Consider the following 23,278-nt stretch of genomic DNA (forward strand, 5'->3'; position numbering starts at 1 on the left):
GATGAGCGAACGATGACCGAGCTGCTTCAATATTGGAGAGAGAAAAGGGAAACAATATTTTGAGAGAGAGAGAAAGGGGAAATTAAAAGTTAGGGTTTACTTTGAAACCTATTCGTAACGGGCAAGACTTGTTGGTTACGACTAGTTGGTTATTTGTAACGGGAAAGATTTGTTGGTTACGACTAGTTGGTTATTCGTAACGGGCAAGACTTGTTGGTTACGACTAGTTGGTTATTCGTAACGGGCAAGACTTGTTGGTTACGACTAGTTGGTTATTCATAACGGACATTGAATTTGCCCGTTACAAATGATGTAATTGTAACGGGAAATCATATGCCCGTTACGAATAGCTTGTTACAAATAAGATTTTTTCCACTAGTGTTACAAAGAGACTATAATTCAAATGAATAACAACCTTTCTAAAGAGAATTATGGTATGCACGTTATAAGATACCTAAGGTTGATTGAAACATAAATATGCTAAGCATAGGAACTAGTTATCACATTCCACTTTCATCCCAAACGGTCTTACCGCGTTCCCCCTACTAATCTCATGTCTCCCCTTAGTGAGCATCTCATAGATTCCGCGAAGGAACCGGAAAAAGATCAAATTTTTGGGCTACTCGACATCTTGATTTCGCATCCCCTTTTCTTAGTCTACAACCTATGATTCCCTCCACCGATGAAAGACTGAACTCCTAGGTCCAAAGGTCTTCCCCAAGGTTGTAACGCAAGGCAAGAAGGGTTAAGGTAGGCTAAAATTTAAAATTTGGTGGTTATCCTAAATTGTGAAGCAAAGACCGGCCAAATCCCAACACCAAACTTAAGTAATCACCAAACAAAAACGTATTAACACCCCCAAGCTTATTCAAAGCAACAATCTACAATCATTAGAACAAAAAGCGCAAGCGTTTTCCCCCCAAGCTAAAAGAAACATTGTCCTCAATGCATAGAGAGGAGAAAGACACTTGAATTTTATGGTTTTTCTTTTGTTTTTTTTTGCATTTTCTCATTTATAAATTTGTTTGTATTTCCTTGAACTCCTTAAAAGCATTAGTTCTTGCCTTTTTCAATTCGGACGGCTTTTTTTTTTTTCAAATATGCATTTATTAACATCCTTGCCTCTTTTACTAAGGATGGCTTTTACATAAGCATTTGCCATTATTTACCAAATATAAACAACTCAATTATGCGTACCAATTCGAACCAAACGCCAACTTCATAGACCACAATCACCAAACATTGACCCTTGCTTCACAAAAACCAAAAAGAAGGAGAACGAAACAAAAGACTCAAGATATCTAATTATGCGGCTTGAAAAGAGGGAAAAAGGTTCAAAGGGGTTAACAAGTAGGCAAATGTATCCCAAACCAAAAAAAAAAGTAAACAAAAAGGGACTATCCTAGAAAAAGAAAAATACCTCCCTGAAAAGTTGCCTTTGTCCTCCCTAGGTAGTTCGGTCACGGTCTTAGGAATCATACGCTAAGATTCTAGATTAGGTTTGCGAAAATCAAGGATCCATGCCGCTCATGCAAGAGTATGATGAAAGCTTGAACAAATATAAATCTCACATGGTTGTAGCAAAAAACTCACTAAGGTTGTCAAATCAAAGATAGGGAGCAACTACCAACATGCCACAAACGAGTAGAATCCGGTTTCATGATCCCCCTAGTCCTAGACAACTATCTTAGCATGCTTTATCCTAAAATCAACCAAACGTAATCTCAAACCGTGCATACCATTATTACCTAAGAAGACTATTATTCAAAAGCAAAAGTCCATTGCATACAAGCCCAATTTTCAAAAAGAGAAAGAGTGAAAATAAAGCCTCAAAAAGTTATGCACACAAACAAGATTAAAAGAAAAGGAAAGAAAAGAAAAGAAGAAGATGGAAAACTTAGACAAGGACAAGAAAGGGAAAGAGGAAAAGGGAAAAGATGCAATCATAACACGATTATCCCAATCGACATACAAGCGGTCTAATGGCCACATCGCCAAAGACCCCAAACACACTAGGTGTTAAATTCATACATCCTCGAACCGTTCAACTTCTCCTAAATCTAATCTTAATCTAAGCAACCAAGAAAATGAAGAAGTGAAAATAAAGAGGTAAAATAAGAAAGGCCTCACCAAGCATCCGTGCTAAATTAAAGTACCCAAGGAGTAGGAACGTGCTTCTCCAAAAGGTTCCGCAATCCAAAGCATAGGCTACGAGCAAGGTGAGTTAAAGAAAAAGGCTATATATACAAAATGAAATTGTTAGTAACTTCCAAACAAAAGCAAACAATAAAACACTTAGACACAAGCTATATACAAAAACCTAGAGAAACCCATCATCATCATCATCGTCCAGAAATTTCCAAAAACATCATGAAGTGAAACAAAACAACAACAAGCAACAAACCAACGAGACCATTAGCAAAAATCCACCAAAAGCCTTATCAAAGACTTCCCACCGAGCCCCAGGTGCCTCCCCAAACCAACATAAAACATCCTTTTTGACCCTCCCCCCTCACAAAATGAAGGCATCGACCGCGATGCCTATAAACATGCAAAATAGGGAAATGGGAGAACAAAAAGGGAAACAAACATGCATAAGGGGACTATTGGCCACTAGGGCCGACACCATCATCACCCGTATCCCAACCTCCGGTGTAACCGGGAGGAAAACCATAGTGACCCTGGAATACGTCAAGTTGGGATCGGGTTAATTGGTCATAGGGCTCAGGCTGAACAAGGGGCTCGGGGTGATGGGGGTGAACATAGTAGTATGCGGGATCACCCCGATAATCACTCCCCCCAGAGACCCTATAATCATAAGGTGGGAAGTCGCGCCTTGGCACATCGGGGTCCTCCACCCCGGGCCAATATGGGTACGTAGGGAGGTTGTCACCGCCCCATGAAGGTACCGACCCTTGTTGGGGCGGCACATAAGGGTAGTTGACCGGAGGTGTGACCTCCCCCCTACGCACACTAGCGTCATACAAGGCGCTAGTTTGATAAGACAAAGTTTGGTGGTCCGAGTACATACCTTGCATGCTCAATTGCATGCGCTCCATGTTGGCTCTCATGGCCTCCATCTCTCGGAGATAAGCATCTCCTTGGAAATCTTGTTGTTATTGTTGTCTTTGATGTCTCCTTTCTCTTCTTCTTCTTTGAGCATCATCATGAAAATGCTCATGTTGTTGTTGTAGTGGCGGTTGTTGTTGCTCTTCATCATATTCTTCTCCTCTTCCTTCCTCCTCTTCCTCATCATTCCAATCACCCACATCAATCTCATCATCCTCCTCCATCTCATCATCCTCCTCCATCTCATCATCAATCCTCCCATTGTCCCTAGGGACCATCCAAATGCTTCTAGCCTCACAAAGGATGGAGGTGGTGTCCGGGTTAGGGAGTAGGCAATGGTGGGTATTTCTCACTAGCCAAGAGTAAGTGCCGGCTCTCCTAGTGCTAGTTATGAAACGCAAAGTGTTAACTTGCTTCAAACTAATCTACACGTCTTCGCTCCTTCCAACCGGAGTGCAAGACTTCAAGAACCCCTCTTGCTTGAAATACGACACAAGACGTGTCACCATGCCCCCACAATGAATTTCCCCCGTTTTGACCCCATGCATTATCTCCTTACAACAATTCATGAAGATATAGCCAAAATTAATCCTTGACCCTAACTCCGTCTTGGTAGCCATCCATAACACCATAATCTCCTCCCGAGATAACTTCCCCAAATCTTGCTTATTAAAGACCGAATACCCAAGAATTCTATGAAGGATCCTAAGGGCCGGATGGATAATTTCACTAGCAAGGGACTTCTTCGAATCAAACTCCCTCCTGTTGGCTATGGTTTTCCACCAAGAAACTTCATTATACTCAGTTTGGACTAGGGAGATAAGGGGCTCGAAGATATCACCATTGGGGTTGAAACCAAGGGCTACATTGAACTCGGCTAGGTTCATGGTGTGTTTGACATTAAAGAGTTGGAAGGAAATAATAAAATCGGTTTCCCCCACCTTATTGAACTCAAATGTGGAGAAAAACTCAATGGAAGGCTCCAAATAGGTTCTAGGGGCCGATTTTAGAAACTCACCCAAGCTTAGGTTATCTAGAAGGATGTCAAGGTCATTTTCAATGCCTAGCTTGGCCATATCCTCCCGAAAGTAATGCCGAGAGGGTCTAAACTTACGGTCTTTCATTTTTTTATAGATGGGGGTTTGTTTAGACCGGTTCCAAAATTTGAGAGGGGTTAAAGGAGGAGGAGGAGCATCATCTTGAGTTGTGGAATGCGGTTGGGGTTGAGGGTTTGAGGATTGGCCTTGAGAAGATTGGCCGGGGGATTGGTTTGAGCGCTTCTTGCTACTTTTGACTCTTCTTATCAAATCCATTTTAACAAAATTCACACAATTCACAAGAACACAACAAACTCCCTTAAACAAAACAACTTCCACCAAAAATTACTCACAAACCTCCTTACAAATCCACCAAACCACCACAAACTACAAGGTACCTGTTCCAATCAACACAACAACCAAAATCAAACAACAAACAACAATATCAACAATCATTCATCAATATAATCATGAATCAACAAGAAAAAGTAACAATCACCCAAATATACCAATTTTCCCATAAATCAACCATAAAACACAAAAACCATGCTCAAATTCAAGGTAAACAAACCAATGTAAAGAAATCAATTGAAATTGACAAAAATATTACAAAGGTTAGAAGTATACCAAGATTGGAGACTCAAATTAAACTCAAAGCACTTCAAAGACCCGAAATTTCCCGAAAAAGCACGAGAAAGAAGAGTAGGAGTGTTAAAAATGGAGGAATATGGAAGAATTTGTGAAAAATTTGGGCAAAAGGTGAAGAAATTTTTTAGAAATTGATGTTTTGGGGTTAGGGTTTGAGAGGAGGTAGAGAGAGGAATGGGAAAAATAAGGAGAAGAGGAGGAAATAAGAGAGGAGAGAGAGATAAAAGGGGCATGCCCGGGTAATAAACCCAGATCGCCGCGCCCTCTCCCGAAAATGCCGCGCCCGCGGAGAGACCGCGAGGCAACCGCGGGGACCTCCTGGAATTTTTAGAATTTTAATACCTGATGGGGGCCGCGCCCTCTCCTGATTTGCCGCGCCCTCTCCAATACCTCCCGCGCCCGCGGCGAGACCGCGGGGCAACCGCGGGAAGTCCCTGGAATCGGGTTCAATGTTGCTCGAATTGAGGCTCGCGCCCTCTCCAATCATGACGCGCCCTCTCCAGAACCTCCCGTGCCCACGGAGAGACCGCGGGGCAACCGCGGGAAGTCCCTGGAATAAAATTCAATTATGCTTGATATGAGGGTCGCGCCCTCTCCAACTCTTCTGAGGCCTCTTCAGAACCTCCCGCGCCCGCGGAGAGACCGTGGGGCAACCGCGGGAAGTCCCTGGAATGATAATTCAATTTTGCTTCAAAGAGGTGAAAATGCCCCCGAGGTCTCTCCTAGCCCTCGGGGAGCCCTCTCCCCTGCACTCTAAACTCTTCTTCAAACCCCTTCTTTCCAACAAGTGATGATAATGGGCGACCTACAAGACAAACACAAAACCAACTCAAAAATAAAATAAAAAACCAATCAAGGAAAAATAAAAGAAAAGAAAGGAAAGAGAAATGAGATGAGAATCCGGGTTGCCTCCCGTAAGCGCTTTTGGTTAACGTCGTTAGCTCGACGTGCACCACCATCTCATGGTGGCCTAAAAAGAATCATTTTGTGAACAAGTCCAACAAACACTCCATCATAGTACTTCTTGAGCCGATGACCATTAACTTTGAATGAAGATGAGGAGTTTAAAGGAGAAATCTCCACGGCACCATTATCAAAAACATCTTTCACCAAGAATGGTCCACTCCATCTTGACATGAGCTTTCCGGGGAACAACTTCATCCTTGAATTGTAGAGGAGGACTTTGTCACCTACACAAAACTCCTTTTTCTCAATCAACTTGTCATGAACCACCTTGGAGCGAGCCTTTTAGGTGCTAGCACAATCGTAAGCATCAAGTCGAAGTTCTTCTAGCTCATGAAGATCCAACCACCTCTTCTCCCCCGCACTAGCTAAGTCAAAATTTATCTTCTTGATGGCCCATAAGGCACGATGTTCAAGCTCTACCGGGAGATGGCACGATTTGCCATAGACAAGGCGATATGGAGTGGTACCAATAGGCGTCTTAAAAGCCGTCCTATAAGCCCAAAGAGCATCATCTAACTTGTTCGACCAATCCTTTCTATTCCTTGCAACCATCTTCTCAAGAATGAGCTTTATTTGACGATTGGAGACCTCGACTTGGCCACTCAATTGAGGATCATATGGAAGGCCGAACCGTTGATGCACTCCATGTTTCTTCAACATCTTTTGGAAGGCGTTGTGAACAAAATGAGATCTGTTATCGCTTATCACAGCCTTAGGCACGCCAAACCTTGGGAAGATGATTTTGTTGAACAACTTCAACACTACTTTGTGGTCATTAGTAGGGGAGGCAAATGGCCTCAACCCATTTAGAAACATAGTCCACAGCCACAAGTATGAATTGATTACCATATGAAGATGGGAATGGTCCCATGAAGTCAATCCCCCAAACATCGAACACCTCTAACTCAATAATGGGTTGTTGAGGCATCTCATTCCTCTTGGAGATATTCCCAACCCTTTGACATCGGTCACATGACTTCACAAATCCCCATGAGTCCTTGAAGAGATGCGGCCACCACAAACCACATTGAAGAACCTTGGTAGCGGTCTTGGAAACACCCATATGCCCACCACTAGGGTCCGAGTGGCACATCCTTAAAACACTAGGCACCTCTTCATTTGGAACACAACGCCTAAGTAAGCCATCAACCCCTCGTTTGTATAGGATGGGATCGTCCCACAAGTAATGTCTTGCCTCCCTTTTGATTTTTCTTCCCTTGGTTCTTTGAGAAAGAGGGTGGAAACTCCCCACATGCTAGAAAATTCACAAAGTCGGCATACCATGGGAGTTCCTTCACCTCTATGGCATATAAGAAGTTATCAAGCATTTTATCCTCAATAGGTGAACCATCATCATGAATTTGATCACCCTCAAGGCGAGAAAGATGGTCCGCCACAACATTCTCTGCACCCTTCTTATCCCTAATCTCAATCTCAAAAGTTTGTAATTCAAGAACCCATCGAATCAACCTAGGCTTGGACTCTTTCTTGGCAAATAGATACTTAAGGGCCGCGTGATCCGTGAAGACTATGGTCTTGGAACCCAACAAGTAACAACGGAATATCTCAAAAAGAGTGCACAATTGCTAAAAGTTCCTTTTCCGTTGTTGTGTAGTTCTTTTGAGCCTCATTGAGTGTCTTGGACATATAGTAAATCACATAAAGCTTCTTGTCTACACATTGTCCCAAAACACCTCCAATAGCCCAATCACTTGCATCACACATCAATTCAAAAGGAAGATCCCACCTTGGGGCTTGAACAATAGGAGTGGAGATATGGGCCTTCTTCAATCTATCAAATGCCTTCAAGCATTTGTCATCAAAAATGAACTCAACATCCTTTTGAAGAAGGTCATTTAGGGGCTTAGCAATAAGTGAAAAATCCTTGATGAATCTTCTATATAAACCCGCATGACCAAGGAACGATCTCACACCCTTGACATTCACCGGAGGTGGAAGTTTCTCAATAACTTCTATTTTTGCCTTATCCACCTCAATGCCTCTATTTGAAATCTTGTGCCCAAGCACTATACCTTCCTCCACCATGAAGTGGCATTTCTCCCAATTCAAAACAAGATTGACCTTAACACATCTTTCCAAACACTTCTCAAGGTTCACAAGGCACTCCTCAAATGAGACACCCCCCACCGAAAAGTCATCCATGAAGACCTCCATTTCCTCCTCCAACATATCCCCAAAAATACTCATCATGCACCTTTGGAATGTAGCGGGTGCATTGCATAACCCAAAGGGCATTCTTCGATAGGCAAAGGTCCCATAAAGACATGTGAAGGTAGTTTTCTCTTGATCATCGGGGTGGATGGGGATTTGGAAGAATCCCGAATATCCATCGAGGAAACAATAAAATTTGTGCCTTGTTAGTCTTTCAAGCATTTGATCAATAAATGGAAGAGGGAAGTGATCCTTCTTGGTGGATGTGTTTAGACGTCTATAGTCTATACACATCCGCCAACCCATGACCGTCCTAGTTGGAATGAGCTCACCCTTCTCATTCTCAACCACGGTCATGCCCCCCTTCTTTGGAACGACATGCACGGGGGAGACCCACCTTGAGCTAGAGATGGGGAATATGATTCCCGCATTCAATAGCTTGGTGATCTCCTTCTTAACTACCTCTCCCATTTGGGGATGTAGTTTTCTTTGTCGTTCGATAGAAGGAAGGGCGCCTTCCTAAAGTGTTATGTGGTGTTGGCACAAGGCGGGGCTTATACCTTTAATTAAGATCATCAATTGTGTACCCCAAAGCACCTTGGTGCTTTCTCAAAACACCACATAACGCTTGAGCTTGGCTCGCACTCAAGGATGCACTAACTATCACGGGGTAAGTGGAATGAGGGCCCAAGAACTCATACCTAAGGTGTGATGGTAGTGGTTTGAGCTCTACCATAGGCACACCATTATCTTCCTTAGATGTGGCCTCTTACAAAGCTTCTTGGCTTGAGATTTTCAAGCACATTTGCTCATCCACTTCCTCCATGCTTCCATTAAACAATTCTTCATAGAATGCCACTTCCTTGCATGGTGTACCTACTTTGTCCTTGTTCAAAAAAACATTCTCAAGAGCATCGTTAGAGGTGAGCAAGTGCTCATGCATGGAAGACACAACATGATCAAGTGAATCAATCATCATGCAATTTTCTAGAGAAGAAGATGGATATTTCATGCTTTCATTCAAATCAAATTCAATGACCTCATCTCCTACCTTAAGGGAAATCTTTGCACTCCTCACATCAATCATAGCACCCGAGGTAGCAAGAAAGGGTCTACCTAAAATGATTGGAATGGTAGAATCTTCATCCATTTCAAGCACAATAAAATCCACCGGGAACACAAACTTCCTAACCCTCAATGGAACATCTTCTACCTTACCTTTTGGAAACTTGATTGACCTATCGGCTAATTGCAAGGTAATGTTAGAAGGTAAGAGTTCCCCTAGTTCAAGCCTTTGATAAACCGAATATGGCATTATGCTCACACTAGCTCCCAAGTCACATAGGGAATTATCAATTTGCATCTTGTTAATGGCACAAGGGATGGAGAAGTTTCCGGGGTCTTTCAATTTGGGTGGCATTTTGTTCATGATGATTGCACTACAATTTTCGGTCAAATTGATAGTTTCCACAACCTCACAAGTCCTTTTCCCACTCAAAATTTCCTTGAGGAATTTGGCATAATTTGGCATTTGGTTGATCACATCGGTAAAAGGTAGAGAAAGATGAAGTTGTTTTAGCATATCAATGAATCTCCCAAATTGTTCATCCAATTTGTGTCTCATGAATTTTTGTGGGTAAAGGAGCTTGGGTTTCACAATTTCTTTCTCTACTCTCACCTCTCTAGGTGTCTCAACCACAACCTCATCCAATGATGCCCTATCCCCCTCATTCTCAACCAAGGCTTCCTTAGGAACCTCCTTATCCTCACCCTTCCTAGGTAATCTCTCCTCAAGAACCTTACCACTCCTTGTAACAATAGCATTCACGTGTTTCTTGGGATCAAGACCTTGGGAAGGTAAAGAAGAAGGGCTTGCATTATCTTTCAAAGCATTAGCAAGTTGAGAAATTTGGTTTTCAAGAATTTTATTGTGGGTCATCATTTCATTAAACTTCTTATCACTAACAGCCATGTATGTGTTCAACAATTTGGTTTGATTCTCAATTATTTCTTCCAAATTGGTCCATAGGTGAAGAAGGTTGTGAATAGGAATTTTCTCCTTGAGTCCTTGGAACAAATCCGGGTGGGGGACCTCTTTGAGCATTATTTTGAAAATTGCCCTTCCCTTGGTTGTTCCAAGTACCCCTATTTTGATTTTTACCATAACCTTGATTATGGTTACCACCACCTTGATTATGGTTACCACTACCTTGGTTGTGATTTCCATAACCTTGGTTTTGATTACCATAATTTTGGCTTTGATTTTGGCCATTATAACCTTGGTTATTATAGCTACCACGAGAACCTTGGTTCTCTTGGTTTCTATAACCACCACCTTGATTATAGTTGTCAAAATTGCCTTGGTTTTGGTAATTCCTATTCCATTGACCTCCTTGATTATCAAACCTTTGAGCATTATTATTTGACACATAATTCACATTCTCACTCTAATTGTTATCAAACTCATCAATACATTCATTAGGACAATTATTAGAGTCATGATCATACGATCCACATGCATCACAAAACAAACAACCCATAGGCATATTATGTGAAGAGGGAGGGGGTTGAGAGTTAGAAGGAGTACCTCTCCCCTTAAATTGGGAGGGAAGATTCGAAGCTTGGGAAGAAGAAGAAGTGCTCTCCAACTTGGCTTTGATTGCGGTCATCTCCTTTCCCAAGTTTGTCATTTGGGAGGAAAGGTTGCTGATCGCATTTAGATGGTCCACCAAGTACAATGAAGTTTGCTTGCTTGAAGAGTCTCTCTCCCCATCTTTCCAATCTCTATAGTACGTCACCACGTCCTCAATAATGTCCACCACTTCTTCTTCGGTCTTGTTCATGATAGGACCCCCGCCCCCCCCCCCCCCCCCCATCAAGGCATGACTTGCCTTGGGGACTTAAACCGCCATAGAAGATTTGGACCACTTGGTATGTTGGGATTCCGTGGTGAGGGCACTCCCTTTGATACTCTTTGTATCTCTCCCATGCTTCGTAAAAGGCTTTCATTTGGCCTTTTCTTGAACCCTTGAATCAAGGCTCTTGCCTCCACCGTCTTCTTTTGAGGGTAGAAGCGGGACAAGAAGGCCTTTGTAACATCATCCCATGTTCTCAAGGAGTTGGGCTTCACTTCTTTATCTAGCCACTCTAAGGATCTTCCTATGAGAAAGAAGGGGAACAACTTGAGGCGTATGAACTCCTGAGAAACTCCGTTGACTTTGATGGTGTTGCAATATTTTTCAAATTCTTTAAGATGGTTCACCAGGCTCTCATTCTTAGCCCCACTATATTGCCTCCTCTCAATTAAGGTGATCATGGCCGGCCGAATCTCGAAATCATTTGCCGGTGTTGTAGGCGGAGCTATGCCGCTCTCAAACCTATAAGCACCGGGTATTCCTAGCTCCTTTAAGGACACTCTCGGATTTTCTCCCATGCCTTGTTCTTCTTCAATCTCTTCTTCACTTGAAGAACTATACCCCAAGGATCGATTAGCTATTCTTCTCCTTGAGAGAGTCCTTTCAATTTCCGAGTCAAAAGGCACAATGGATCGATCACGAGCTCTATGCATGCAAAACTTCAAAGAAAATATTAGTAGCACGGCTACTAGTGTAGCCTAAAGAAACAAAATCTTTTTGTATTTTTTTTTTCAATTAAAATGAAGTAGACTCAACAACAAAAGCTAAGCACCAATAGTATTCCCCGGCAACGGCGCCATTTTGACAAGAGGAAAATGTAGGTAGTTATCTACCCTTCCCCCAAGTCAAACTAAATTTGTAAACACCTAACCAACCTTATATGAATATAGGGTTAGTTAAGGGTCGATCCCTAGGGAATGCAATGATGAAAACTAGAGTCTAAGTCAAGCTACCTCGAAGATGGAGTTTAGATTATGGTTGGCACTATGGTAAACTAAAACAAGTCTAATCAAGTAAATCAAAGGTCTAAACACTAGGGATATGGGTTCCACATGTAAGCTCAATGGTAATGCTAGTTTAGAGCTCAATCAATTAATTCAAGTATTGCAATGGACAAACAATAGTAGCAATCAAGAGAGTTCAAATGCTATCTCCTATAGGCCAATCTAGGTGTCACTATGAAAGGCAAATCAAGAAGAATCACAAGCGAACCCAATCAATTAGAGCAACTTTCAATTCAATTGTTCATGTCATTAAGAGTTGCAATGCAATCTAGATTAATCTTATAGGTTGATCACTCCTAGTCTAATCAATCACATGCAAAACTATGTCAACCAATTTAATTGCAACAAATCAATCAATCAAAGAGCATCAACTAGCAATTTCATTAATCAAACATGCTTCCCCCTTTCCCTAGCAACTAATCTACTCACTAATCATGGTGAAATTCAAGAACAAATAACTAGAAATTGCATTAATCTTCATTCTATATTAAAATCTAAGAGAAATAAAAATATTCAACAAAATCAAATTCAAATCCAAAGAAAAACAAGCAACAAGCATAAATCAAATAGCAAGTAAGTAAGAAATGAAAGAAGGAAGAGATTCTCACTAATATTGATGATTGAAAATGAAGAAATCCAAACTTGATTGATAAAATGTTGAGTTACAAATCCAAAACCAAGAACTTCTCTCTAACCTCTCTCTAAATTCTCTCTCTAAAACTAAGCTAATGAAATATTATCAAAAAGTTCCTTTTCAAAAGGAATTACAATTCTATTTATAGGTAAAGAAGAAATCGGCAAATCCCGCGGTCTCTCTCGATGAATCCGCGGCCGCGGAGAAATGGGTACGGAACCCTCCGCGGGCTTTCTGGGCAGCACCCACGCCCGCGGCAAGATAGACCCGCGCCCGCGGCCAAAGATGCCGCGCCCGCGGCCAAAGATGTCGCGCCCACGGCCAATCCCCTGCTCCCAAAACTCAATCAGAGGGCCGCGGTCTCTCTGAGATGGAGCGCCTTCTCCAGATTTCCCGCGCCCGCGGGGCAACCGTGGGAAGCTCCAGCCAAAATCTTGCAATTTGCTCTTCTTAAGCCCGCGCCCGCGGCTCCACTGACCCGTGCCCGCGGCCTGGTGGAAATACCTTGGAGACCTCTCCGAGGCCTCTCCAAGGCCTCTCTAAACCCTTTCTAGCCAAATGCTTCTTCCTTACTTGATCATTAAAGCCCCAACTCGATTCCTTTGCAAAGGTGATTCTCCAAATACCTACACAAGCAAACAAAGAAAGGAAATAAAAGGAAAAAGAGCCAAATAAAAGGAAAACACGAGAACCATAAAGAAAAGAGGAGAAAGAGAAACCTAAGGAAAAAAAAAGGACCAAAAATAAGAGAAGAAAGCATGAAAAAGGGAAAGAAATAACCCTAAAAGACTACCCTATGAGTGCCATAAATGACACTAATCAATTCATGCCTTAAAAGGTAATTAAAGGATCTGTGGTCTCGGATTTCCTAGCGGATTTCCCAATTGAGGATTCGATGTCGATACATGACAATGAATTTCCAGACGAAGACTTGTTGGTCATAGAAGATGATACTTGGACTTTATACTTTGATGGAGCCTCAAACCAAAAGGGATGGGGGCATTGGAGCATTATTAGTATCACCTATAGAAGAGCACGTTCCAATCTCCATAAAGCTAGATTTCGACGTTACCAACAATGCTGCTGAATACGAAGCATGCGTGGTAGGCCTTGAAACAGCTTTGGCTTTAGGAGTAAAGAAATTACGAATATTCAGGAACTCTTCGTTAATCATTAACAAAATTTCTAAAGGATGGAAAGTAAGGAGCGAAAGTCTAGCCCCTTACCAATCTTATCTGGAAACTCTCACTAACTAGTTAGAAAAGGTAGAATACACGTATCTACCTAGAGAGGAAAATCCATTTGTTGATGCTTTGGCAAGACTAGCCTCAATGGTTAGGATTCCTACGGAAATCGAGCAAATGCCTCTAACTATAGAGAAAAGACACAAACCAGCTTATATTCAAGCCATAGAAGTTGATGAAGAAGAAGAAGAATAAGAAGAAGGAGAAGAAGAAGAAGAAGAAGAAGAAGAAGAAGAAGAAGAAGAAGAACTGTGGTACACAGATATACTTAATTATATCACCAAAGGAGAATACCCTCCTCTTGCTGACAAAAGAGCAAAACGAGCATTAAGACTCCTGGCTTCCAAATACGTACTCATAGACAACGAGTTACATAAAAGGGTACCTAAGGGTCGAGCTCTCTTATATGTAGGGAAAAAGGATGCCCAAAGAGCTATGAGGATAGTCCACGAAGGCATTTGTGGAACCCATGTTAATGGTAAAATGCTAGTCCAAAAGATAATGCGAGAAGGATACTATTGGACTACCATGAATAGGGATTGTCATCAATATGTAAAAAGATGCCCTAAATGCCAATTCTATGCTAATCTACAACATGTTTCTCCATCTCTACTTTACACCTACACTTTGCCGTGGCCATTCTCTACACGGGGAATTGATATTGTCGGTAAAATTACCCCTCCAAGAACAGGAGGTCACGAATACATTCTAGTAGCAATTGATTACTTCACAAAGTGGGTTGAAGCACAATCATATGCGAAACTCACTACAAAACATGTAGCACTCTTTATCGATAGAAATATCATTTGTCGATAAGGAGTCCCACATGAATTGAAAAAGTGACAATGGAACTCACTTTCAAGCTGAGTGTGAAGAATTGTTACAAAATAATGGCATTCAACACCATCATTCTTCTCCTTAAAAACCTCAAGCAAATGGATAAGTGGAGGCAGCTAATAAAAATTGAAAGACTATCATCGAGAAAATGACAAAAAATTACAAGGATTAGCGCGACAAACTCCATTTCGCACTTTGGGGTTATCTCACGTCAATTCGCACATCAACAGGAAATACGCTTTTCTCCTTGGTTTATGGAATGGATGTCGTACAACCTCTAGAGCTAGAGATACCATTTATACGCATTGCATTAGAAAGTAAACTCAATGACGTGGAATGGACTAGAGTAAGATATGAAGAGCTAATTCTATTTGATGAAAAGCAACTAGAAGCTCTACATCATACCCAATGCTATCAAACTCGTATGGCTAGACATTTTAATAAGAAGGTCAAGACAAGAAACATCAAATTAGGAAATTTGGTGTTAAAAGCATTAAGGAAAAATGTTTTGGATTTAAGGGGCAAATTTAGGCCTAATTGGTCCGGACCCTATATTGTCAAAACAATCCTATCAGGAGGTGCAGCAAAACTAACTAACATGGACGGCAATGAGTTCTCGAACATGACAAATCTTGACCAACTTAAAAAGTACTACCCATAATTACTTGTGTCGGATACTCAAGAGAGCTACGTTTGGCCTGATTCCTTAGGAAAGGATACGTAGGCAACCCTTTACGGGTGCGGCCACTTTGATTTTCGCAAACCTTGCATCCCAGAAATAAAAAAAATTCAACAGAAATTCAACGGAACAGTTGCGTCACAGAAAAAAGCTTGTCGCCGCCCGACAGACTGCAGCGTCAGGCAACTGCGCCTGTCGCCAGATGACAGATGGCAACAGCCATAAAACAGCGGCGCCTCGTACATCCCACCACCTCTCGGAGCCGAGGTGGCCTCTCACTGGCCTACCGGCCCGGCCTGTGCACCCTCAGATAAAGAGCTCGAGCCATCGACCGCATCGGTCCGAGCAACGTTAGATCGACCACACCGACCGCCAAAACTAGTGTGGAGACGCCTCGAGCTAGACCTCACCGGCTCTCTCCGGACCTCAGGTCTCGTCCGGGTATGAGAAGGAATGGGCTGATCCTGCAAAAAGAAACCAAGTCGGAAGCAATCAAAATAGAAATATAACAATACCGAAATAGGGAGAAAAAGCTACCTCCTGAACAGCGTCGTCGCGACGACGCGTAGCCACGTTCCTTGTCCAAACGAGTTGGCTCCGAAAGGCATCTATACACCTTGCGTGAGAACTGTCAAAGAAATAAAGTCAGTAACAATGCAATACAAATATGAACAAATAGCAAGAAAATAATTCACCCGAGTCTGGTGGCGAAGAATCGATCGCTCCACAAAGCGCTAGTCCTCGGGAGCTGGAGGAATCATCTCCTCGATAGGCCCGTATGTCTCCTAGTAGTGGATGGACATACGAGGGGGCAGGAACTCAGTAGGCCCAGCCTGATAAAAATCAAACCAAAGTGAGTAAAATATCACTTGGGGGCTACTTAGCGAAAGGTAAAAGATAAAAATCACACCGCCGCCTCCGCAGTCAGAACAAGGGCCACCAGCGTGGTGATGGCCTCGCCGACGCGAGTAGATCAAAGTACTCGTAGAACCAAATCTACAAAAGACAAAAGATATCAGCAAATGCTAATCAAAGCTTAGAGTAAACTTTATAGGAGACAAAAGTATACCTCTACGACTCTCTAAATTCCGGACAAAGCGATGTCTCCCGTGTAGGACCGCTATCGACACGAGTCTCGCAGGGCACGCAGAAAATCGGCATAGGCCAAGCTGGCCCAGTCATAAGTCCCGATCAGGTGAAGATTATGGACAGCAGGAAGGTAGTAAAGCAGCGCCCTACTACCCTTGTCTGGGGAAAACGTCCCTGATAGCAAGATAAGTGCAAAGATGTGCACCTGCTGCTCTCGGGTGGTCACATCATCCTCGTAAGCTGCCGCCAGAGTTGACCGGCGAATACACTTGGCGCTGAAATGTGATGACTCCAACTCAGCACGGGCCCGAACAGAAATCAGACCTAGAAGCTCATCAACATTAGGAGAGTAGACGGTGATGTTGATGTCTAACGGCGGCGCAGTAGAACTGAACTCCAGTCCCGAGATGAGACTAAAGTCGGCTAGGGTGACCATCATCTCACCCCAAGGAAAGTGAAAAGTGTTGGTGGTAACCTAGAAGAACTCCACCAGAGCACGGACTATGCGGTGACCTCCGTCGAAAGAGCTCATGGCCTACGTGGCCTCAAACAGGGCAGTCGGCCCACAAGACTCCCTAAGAAGTCACAACTCCCCATCGACGCTGAAGAACGTCCTATACAACTTGCCAAGAGTATCGTTGCCCGAGCCATGGCAACGTGTCCTACCAATGGTGATCCCACGACGCACCCTCTTTGAAATGTGGTGGCATGGGGCAAAGTACAAAGTCCGCTAATCCCACTCTGGTAGGGGACCAAGAGAAGTGGACGGGTCGGCGTCCTCATCTAGGGGCTCATGCTCCAGTCGTGTGTCTCGGGACCGTGAACCCGAACCTTGCTGTCTAGCCATGTTACATTGTGCAAAATTGACATAAATTAATGTTCTATATTATCTAAGGTTCGCCTAGCCACATGATACTATGTTCGCAAAAAATAGAGTATGTAGTACTAAAATAGATCACAATTTCAATTCGAGCATATATGGAATTTTTCAAGCATCCAAGCGATTTCTTGAAATACTATGATAATTATTGTGACAAATTGGACAAGAATTGCTAGCAAAAACATCAAGAACAAGCCACATTGTCTTCCCGACCTTAAGAGGTCCAACAATGGTGAATTGTTCGTTTCTTCACCAAATTGAGTCAAACAAGTCTCAAAACAGTCCCAAGGACATATACAAACATAATCAAGCAATTTCGTGGCATAAAATTTGACAAACAAAGCAAATTAAGCATTATAGATATCGAATTTTTCAAACATTTGTGAACAAAAATGCACAAATTCAGCAGAACCCGGGGTGATTTAGAAGAAAACTTACATAGATCAGGAAAGTAGATGAATAAAGCTTCAATTTGCAACAAATTGCAGCAAATTTGGTTGAGAAACGAGCAAGAACGAGTGAATTGAACTTTTGGTGGCGATTTTCGAAGGCAGAGAGTAGCAGCGGCGAAATTAAGAAGAAAAGGGAATTTATATGGAATTCCCGATTTTGGCGCCAAACGACAGCTTTATCTCCAGGCGACAGAGTTCAGCGTCTTGCGAAAGATCCAAATCTTGGCGCCATCGGCGTGTCAGCGGCGACACAATACTAAGCCACTCAGAACGGTTATTTTGACCTCCTACAGCAATTTTGGGTTCCTTGGTACGCCAGTTAGCCCCTATGAGCAATTTAACCTAATTTAGTAATCGGTTTGGTCACAATCGCATTAAGTGATCGACATGATAAATGATCGTCTCACTTAGCTTAAAGCGCCGAAACATTGGCTCATTGCAAAAGCACCGATATAATGGTGTATACATATACCAAAAGCACCGACATAATGGTTCAATACAGCAAAGGCACCGACATAATGGTTCACAATTCTGAAGCACCAACATACTGGTCCAAAAGCAGCAAAAGTGCCGACCCACTGGCATAGCAAAAGCAATGGATCGACAAGCGTTGGTCTTTGGTGATACTCTTCTAGGTATTGTCGCAATAAATGAAGGTCGTTTTAGGCGAAGCAATATTCGATTGGGTTCTCTAGCTTGTAGAGGTCTATCACGGCGGAATTGGAGGCAGTTACAGGCGTAGCAATCTTCAGGTGGTATTCTCTAGCTTGTAGAAGATAATCAAAACAAAGCAGTAGGATGGCTTTCCCTAGCTTGTGGAAGGTTATCACAACAACAACAATGCAAGAGCAACAAATCGGTTACTCCTTCAGAGACGTGTGCTCAACGGTGCAAGATAAGCGTTTCTTAACTCTATTATCTGTTTAACTAACGCTCGTCTTTCCAGGTATTGGCGTTACAAGAATGATTTAGGATCGCAGAACGTTCTGAATCATTCTCCGTCCCTATCGCTACTTTGACTTTTGTTTTTGTAACTTGTGTTTCTCCAAACAAGGTCAAAGTGGGGGATTCTGTAGAAACCCATTTGTGTCTCCCCAAATCCAAACCCAGTGATGAGTACCTTTCACGACGAATCATAATCCAATGAAGTGAAAGTGTGAAAAGTCTAGTGTTGCGGTTAGTTTTTTATTCTTTTCTTTCTCTTTGTTTTTCAAAACCTATTATATGGAAACATCCAATCTAGTTTGGTTTGGTCCATGGAAAGGGTCCAATAATAGTGTAGTTTGGTCGGATCGGAAAAAAGCTTTCCAACGATATACTATAAGCCCAATTTCGATAAATTATGAGGAAGTTATGGCCAAATTACTAAACTGGGCCCGGTTTGATATTTATATGCGGCCCGATGATCTAGAGGATGGCCTAATATTGATTTATAATTCCTAATGCAATTAGGATTGATTATAGTCTTCTAGAATCTTCTAGAAGGTTCTTTTGAGTGATAATTTAATTAGCATTGATAAATTGACTTTAATTGACTTTTAAGAGTTTCAATCAGAATAAAAGAAGTGGTTTTAAGGAAAATACAATTTTCGCCCTCTCGTACGATTAAATTTTATCAAAATAAGAAAACACGTGGCAAATTATTTCTAGCGCCATATGACAGCTCTGTCGCCTGGCGACAAACCTGGTGTCTGGCGACAGGCGCGTGTTTGGCGCTGCGGTCGTGTTTTATTCTTTTCGAAACTCTAATTTGTTTTTTTATCATATTCGGCTGTTTTCTCTATAAATAGCCTCATAAAACCTCCGTTTTCAATCACCAATTCTCATCACGAATCTCTTGATTACTTACCCTCTCTCTCTGTTTTCTAAACTAGCCTTTTGCACACAAAATTCCGCATTTACAAGATCTAGAAACACCTAGCCAAGTTCGAAGTTTCCTTCGCCCTAGACGTGAAATGTTTTAATTTATAAGGGTTTGGTCCCAAATCTCTGTTTCAATTATTTAATTTAATTTTTTTATTTATATTTTCCTTGAAGTTACTAACGCATATATTTTGTTATTAGAAAGAGGTACGAAACATCCAAGTTAGTACTTTAATTTCTTTGTTGATATTATGATTCTTAAAAGTGATGTCTAGGTTGTTATTATGATTCCTAGAGTCATGTTAGGGCGTTTTGCTTCTCAGTATCATGTTTAGGGTAACAACTATAATTACTAATTTCAAATATGACTATTGTGATTGCTGCGATGCTTCGTATTTCTTCCCTAATATTAATGTTAGTATCATGTTAGGGCTAAAGCTTTGATTTTTATTGTTTAGTGACATGCTAGGGTTTGTTATTAATCTTGTTAGTATCATTCCTAGGAACTTGCTATTATTATGCTTTATTTTTAACATGATTATAATTATTATGATTATAACTAATTTTATAATGATTATTATTATGTTGCTTGATTTTATATTGTTATTGCTTGATCACGTCTTTTATGCATGTTTAAAGGGAATTGGTACTTGTAATCACGCTTAATAAGATAATTAATAACCTTGTTTAGGGTTAATTTGATTATAATTCAAGTGATCGCCAATAATACTTTTGTTTGTGCATTAATATTCAACCAACATAGATAAACAGGTATATAGGGTAAACCCAATGATTGCATGTTAGTCAGAAAGCGCACATGAATACGATCAGAATGAAGTAGAGGCCTATTATTAAGGCAGGTTCAATCTCCTTTAGGTTGGATTTGTACCTTAATCTCCGAACTTCCAGTCTTGGTTCCAGACCTATTGGAGTTGACGATCTCCTGGATCGTTAAGGGATGTAACCTTCACCTCATGAAAGGTTTACAAGTTCCTAAAACTTGTTGGCGATTCTTTTGCTCGAGCTTCCTTCCCTTTGGACGCCACCACGCTTAAGTGTATGATCACAGTGGGGTTCAAGTTTGGGGTAATGCTTGAAATATTCTCTACATTATCAAATAGGAAATGTATAATATTATTGTATTTTGTATTAAAAACTTTCTAAAAAGCTTTGACAAAAAAATAAAAAGTTAAAAAAAATAAAATAAAATAAATTGGAGGGAAATTTTTTAATTATGAGATGACATGTGTTATTCCTGGTTTTGCCTTTAGTATAAAGTTATAGATGGGAGGGAGTAGTAGTAAGTTATTAGGGGGTTAGATGAATTTCCATTAGATTTAGTTTTTAATTTTCCGCAGCTTTATGATTGATTGTTTTTCCCTAGAGTCGTTTTTGGCGGCTCCTTCCCATTAGATTACTGCAACTTATAATTAACTTTTATTCAATATCTTAGAACTTATTTCCATTAGTTTTTCATTATTACTCCGTATTACAGTATTGTTCAACTCTCGTTTAGTTACTACTACTTGCTCTAATTTTGATATATTAGCTTTAATATTAGTTTTCAATATTATTGTTGTATTTTATGCTTAATTTAATTGTTGTGTTTAGTTTAGATTAATTATGCACGAGTAGTTTAATTCTAAGTTTATGATGATCCGTGATTAATATTAAGGGGTAATTTATTATTGTTAATTGTTAATGTTAAATTGATTTCCTATTGATTGATTTAATGCTATGCATTTAGATTAGCTCTGGTTTAATTGTATATATGCGTTACGCAATAGTGATTTGAGATTTGAGAGATGAGAAATGATGTTTAGGCTTAGTTTCAATAGACAAGTTAATTTATAAATGGTTAAGTAAAGATTCGAGAGATGCGATTTAATACTGGTAGATTAGCTCTGTGATTGTAATAGGTAGCGAAAGCCTTTTATGATCTGATTATTTATGCATTGATGATTGATTATAATGTTTTACTCTGGAATATTATTTACTGAGTTACTGGTGAACCTATACCCCAGGCTTTTATTTATTGATTTCTCCCTACTTTTATTGTTCCCTACTTTTATTCTCCTTAGTTGAATTCCTTTCACAACAAAAAATTTGGTTATAGGATAATCTAAATTATAATAATTAATTAGGAATAGAAAGACTCGTTTCTCTGTGGATTCGACCCTACTTCCCTTTCTATTATTAGTTAGTCATTTTAGGAATTACTTTTGATTAGGTGATACGACTTTAGCGTGTCAAAATTTGGCGCCGTTGCCGAGGAAACGATTTTATTTTTTTCCTAGTTGTTATTAGAGTCTAGATTTTTTTTAATTTTATTTTTTTCGTCTTAGAGAACGTAAGTTATTTGGGAGGGTTTCTCATATTTATTTGTTTAGTATAGATAAAGAATCAAAGATGATTGCACCACCACCTCCTCCTGTTCGCAAGTTTAGCAATTATTCGCAACCATCCTTGACAGATTTTCCACATCTTGCTACCCTACCTAATCTAGATGGAGTACAATTTGAGATTAAATCCCAGTTTATTACTATGATCGAAAAGAAGCAATTTAACGGAGCTAAGGGTGAAGATCCAAATCTTTATGATTTGGATTTCTGCCAATATTGCAACACTTAGGCAAACTAGGGTTACGCAGGACTAAATCAGGGAGATTCGTTTTCATTTTTCTTTATGTGGAAAATCTAAATTATTGTATAAAGGATTGAATAGAACTGCCCTTGGTATTAATGACTGGAGTACTCTTTCTTGTAATTTCTATAATAAATATTGCCCTACAGAGAGGACATCTTTGTTAAGGAGTTCGATCCTAAATTTTTCCCAAGAAGCTGATGAAAGTTTATATGAAGCTTAGGAAAGATTTAATGATTTTTAGAGAGAATTCCCCCATCATGGGCTAGCACAGTGGCAAATAATCCATGCTTTTTACAACAGGCTTGGATATAATACAAGAATGATTTAGGACTCTGTAGCTAACGGAAGATTTATGAATTTGGATGAGAATATATATCGAGCAATGTTGTTAAAGAGATGGGTATGCATAATTCCCAATATGGGAATCCTAGATGATTTGCAAAAAAGGGAAAACATCAAGTCGATTCTAAATACTTTTTGCAAGCACAATTGACTCATATTAGCCAATAACTAGACAATATGAATAATTCTATTTCATCTTCTGTTGCTAATGTTTCTGCTATTGCTACTAACTCTGCAATATTTTGTGATAACTATGGTCTTGTAGGTCATTTAACACATGACTATAGGGGTTCACTTGAGAAAATTAATGTTTTTCAGACCTATAAGCAAATTAGTCCATACTCTAACACCTACAATGCAGGGTTGAAAAATAACCAAAATAGGTTGTACAATAGTACGAATGTGTTTAACCCTCCACCACAGGTACAACATCCATATCAGAGGTACTACCAACCTCCACATCTGAGACTATAATAGGTTGTTACTCCTCCATCTGATTATGGCCTATCAGAAATCAAAACGATGTTAGCCAATATGCAGAAGCAAATGTAGAGTAGAGATGCGCAAATTGACTCATTAATAGCACATAATAAAATAATAGATATTATTATTGCGCAACTTTCCTCTACTCTACAAACTCACCAGCAGGGAGCCCTATCATCACAGCTAGTACAACCAACAGATTACGCGAATGCAATTACCCTGAGGAGTGGTTAACACTATGATGGACCTCCTATGCCTAAATATGATGAACCTGTTACAACAAAAATTTCTAATCTTGATTCTGTTAAACCAAACAAT

General features: G+C 40.7%; 2 pseudogenes; one reads left to right on the top strand and one right to left on the bottom strand.

Annotated features, from left to right (window-relative positions):
* The first annotated feature begins 10,833 nt into the window (after positions 1 to 10,833).
* Positions 10,834 to 10,933, top strand: LOC145637677 (small nucleolar RNA R71; annotated as a pseudogene).
* An 11,365-nt stretch (positions 10,934 to 22,298) lies between these two features.
* Positions 22,299 to 22,394, bottom strand: LOC145637489 (small nucleolar RNA R71; annotated as a pseudogene).
* Positions 22,395 to 23,278: the final 884 nt, after the last annotated feature.

The sequence above is a fragment of the Chenopodium album genome, chromosome 6, assembly GCF_948465745.1.
Source record: "Chenopodium album chromosome 6, dcCheAlbu1.1, whole genome shotgun sequence".
In the NCBI taxonomy this organism is placed as follows: Eukaryota; Viridiplantae; Streptophyta; class Magnoliopsida; order Caryophyllales; family Amaranthaceae; genus Chenopodium; species Chenopodium album.